Source organism: Triticum aestivum, chromosome 5B (genome assembly GCF_018294505.1).
Source record: "Triticum aestivum cultivar Chinese Spring chromosome 5B, IWGSC CS RefSeq v2.1, whole genome shotgun sequence".
Lineage (NCBI taxonomy): Eukaryota > Viridiplantae > Streptophyta > Magnoliopsida > Poales > Poaceae > Triticum > Triticum aestivum.
In genome coordinates this window covers 505,616,339-505,620,527 of record NC_057807.1, presented here as the reverse complement: position 1 = coordinate 505,620,527, position 4,189 = coordinate 505,616,339, and positions in this window count along the sequence as shown.

Below are 4,189 nucleotides of genomic sequence, written 5' to 3'. Positions count from 1 at the left end.
AGACCGTTACGCTGAGGTGTTCCAGGCGGCGTGAGTTGTGAAACGATTCCACATTTCCTTAAGTGCGTACCAAATTTGTGACTTAAATATTCTCCTCCACGATCTAATCGTAGGAATTTGATATTTCGGTCACGTTGATTCTCTACCTCATTCTGAAATTCCTTGAACTTTTCAAAGGTCTCAGACTTGTGTTTCATCAAGTAGACATACCCATATCTATTCAAGTCGTCGGTGAGAGTGAGAACATAATGATATCCTCCACGAGCCTCAATGCCCATTGGACCGCACACATCAGTTTGTATGATTTCCAATAAGTTGGTTGCTCGCTCCATTGTTCCGGAGAACGGAGTCTTGGTCATTTTGCCCATGAGGCATGGTTCGCATGTGTCAAATGATTCATAATCGAGAGACTCTAAAAGTGCATCAGCATGGAGCTTCTTCATGCGCTTGACACCAATGTGACCAAGGCGGCAGTACCACAAGTATGTGGGACTATCGTTATCAACTTTACATCTTTTGGTATTCACACTATGAATATGTGTAACATCACGTTTGAGATTCATTAAGAATAAACCATTGACCATCGGGGCATGACCGTAAAACATATCTCTCATATAAATAGAACAACCATTATTCTCGGATTTAAATGAGTAGCCATCTCGTATTAAACAAGATCCAGATACAATGTTCATGCTCAAACTTGGCACTAAATAACAATTATTGAGGTTTAAAACTAATCCCGTAGGTAAATGTAGAGGTAGCATGCCAACGGCGATCACATCGACCTTGGAACCATTCCCGACGCGCATCGTCACCTCGTCCTTCGCCAGTCTCCGTTTATTCCGCAGTTCCTGCTTTGAGTTACAAATATGAGCAACCGCACCGGTATCAAATACCCAGGAGCTACTACGAGTACTGGTAAGGTACACATCAATTACATGTATATCACATATACCTTTAGTGTTGCCGGCCTTCTTGTCCGCTAATTACTTGGGGCAGTTCTACTTCCAGTGACCACTTCCCTTGCAATAAAAGCACTCAGTCTCAGGCTTGGGTCCATTCTTTGACTTCTTCCCGGTAACTGGCTTACCGGGCGCGGCAACTCCCTTGTCGTCCTTCTTGAAGTTATTCTTACCCTTGCCTTTCTTGAACTTAGTGGTTTTATTCACCATCAACACTTGATGTTCTTTCTTGATCTCTACCCCCGCTGATTTCAGCATTGAATATACCTCAGGAATGGTCTTTTCCATCCCCTGCATATTGAAGTTCATCACAAAGCTCTTGTAGCTTGGTGGAAGCGAATGGAGGATTCTGCCAATAACTGCGTCATCCGGGAGATTAACTCCCAGCTGAGTCAAGCGGTTGTGCAACCCAGACATCTTGAGTATGTGCTCACTGACAGAACTATTTTCCTCCATCTTACAGCTGAAGAACTTGTTAGAGACTTCATATCTCTCGACACGGGCATGAGCTTGGAAAACCATTTCCAGCTCTTCGAACATCTTGTATGCTTCGTGTTGCTCAAAACGCTTTTGGAGCCCCGGTTCTAAGCTGTAAAGCATGCCGCATTGAACGAGGGAGTAATCATCAGCACAAGACTGCCAAGCGTTCATAACGTCTTGGTTCTCTGGGATGGGTGCTTCACCTAGCGGTGCTTCTAGGACATAATCTTTCTTGGCAGCTATGAGGATGATCCTCAGGTTCCGGACCCAGTCCGTATAGTTGCTGCCATCATCTTTCAGCTTGGTTTTCTCTAGGAACGCGTTGAAGTTGAGGGTAACGTGGGCCATTTGATCTACAAGACATATTGTAAAGAATTTAGACTAAGTTCATGATAATTAAGTTCATCTAATCAAATTATTCAACGAACTCCCACTCAGATTAGACATCCCTCTAGTCATCTAAGTGATACATGATCCGAGTAGACTAGGCCGTGTCCGATCATCACGTGAGACGGACTAGTCATCATCGATGAACATCTCCATGTTGATCGTATCTTCCATACGACTCATGTTCGACCTTTCGGTCTCTTGTGTTCCGAGGCCATGTCTGTACATGCTAGGCTCGTCAAGTTAACCTAAGTGTTTATGCGTGTGTAAATCTGTCTTACACCCATTGTATGTGAACGTTAGAATCTATCACACCCGATCATCACGTGGTGCTTCGAAACAACGAACTTTCGCAACGGTGCATAGTTAGGGGGGGACACTTTCTTGAAATTATTATGAGGGATCATCTTATTTACTACCGTCATACTAAGTAAACAAGATGCAAAAACATGATAAACATCACATGCAATCAAATAGTAGTGACATGATATGGCCAATATCATATAGCTCCTTTGATCTCCATCTTCGGGGCTCCATGATCATCTTCGTCACCGGCATGACACCATGATCTCCATCATCATGATCTCCATCATCGTGTCTCCATGGGGTTGCTCGCCAACTATTACTTCTACTACTATGGCTAACGGTTTAGCAATAAAGTAAAGTAATTACATGGCATTAAATCATTGACACGCAGGTCATACAATAATTAAGACAACTCCTATGGCTCCTGCCGGTTGTCATACTCATCGACATGCAAGTCGTGATTCCTATTACAAGAACATGATCTCATACATCACATATATATCATTCATCATTCATCACAACTTTTGGCCATATCACATCACAATCACATGCTGCAAAAACAAGTTAGATGTCCTCTAATTGTTGTTGCAAGTTTTACGTGGCTGCAATAGGGTTCTAGCAAGAACGTTTTCTTACCTACGTGAAAGCCACAACGTGATTTGTCAACTTCTATTTACCCTTCATCAGGACCCTTTTCATCGAATCCGCTCCAACTAAAGTGGGAGAGACAGACACCCACTAGCCACCTTATGCAACTAGTGCATGTCAGTCGGTGGAACCTGTCTCATGTAAGCGTACGAGTAAGGTCGGTCCGAGACGCTTCATACCACAATACCGCTGAAGCAAAATAAGACTAGTAGTGGCAGGAAAGTTGACAACATCTACGCCCACAACAAATTTGTGTTCTACTCGTGCAAAGAGAACTATGCATAGACCTAGCTCATGATGCCACTGTTGGGGAACGTTGCAAAAAAATAAAAAAATTCCTACGGTTTCACCAAGATCAATCTATGAGTTCATCTAGCAACGAGAGAGAGGAGTGCATCTACATACCCTTGTAGATCGAGCGGAAGCGTTCAAGAGAACGGGGTTGAGGGAGTCATACTCGTCGTGATCCAAATCACTGGAGATCCTAGCGCCGAACGGACGGCACCTCCGCGTTCAACACACATACGGTCAGGGAGACGTCTCCTCCTTCTTGATCCAGCAAGGGGGAAGGAGAGGTTGATAAAGATCCAGCAGCACGACGGCGTGGTGGTGGATGCAGCAGCGATCTCGGCAGGGCTTCACCAAGCATCTGCGAGAGGGAGAGGTGTAGCAGAGGGAGAGGGAGGCGCCAAGAGCATGGGTGCGGCTGCTGTAACACCCCGGATGTAACTTTCCATCTTTGTAACTCCAACTCTTGCCATTTTCGGCTATGTGTTATGATATTCCCTCTGTGGTTGGGTTTTGTCTTTTGTTTTGCATTTTATTCATGTCATGCATCTCATATCATGTCATCATGTGCATCTCATTTGCATACGTGTGCATCTCATGCATCCGAGCATTTTCCCCGTTGTCCGTTTCGCAATCCGACACTCCCACATGCACCGGCGCACCCCTCTTGTCTCTTTTAGTGTGAGGGTGTTGAACGTTCTCGGAATGGACCGAGCCTTGCCAAGTGGCCCAGGTATAGCAACGGTAGACCGCCTGTCAAGTTTCGTTCCATTTGGAGGTCGTTTGATACTCCAACGGTTAACCGCATAACCGCAAAGGCCTCTTTTGAGTTGCAGCCCAACACCCCTCCAAAACATCCCGATAACCCATCTAAGTCACTTCCATGCTCTCCGTCGTCGGATCACGATCGTGAGGGCGAAAACTGCACTTCATTTGGAGCTTCCTAGCTCCTTCTACCTATAAATATAGCCTCCCCCCAAAAATTTCGGATCAAATCCACCCCTAACCCTAGCCCCGCTCCTCTCCCCGCCGCCGGACGTGTCTGATTTGGGCCGGACACGTCCGCCCGCAGCCCCGGACCAACCAGGAGCCGCCACGTGGCAGCTCCGGCGCCCGCC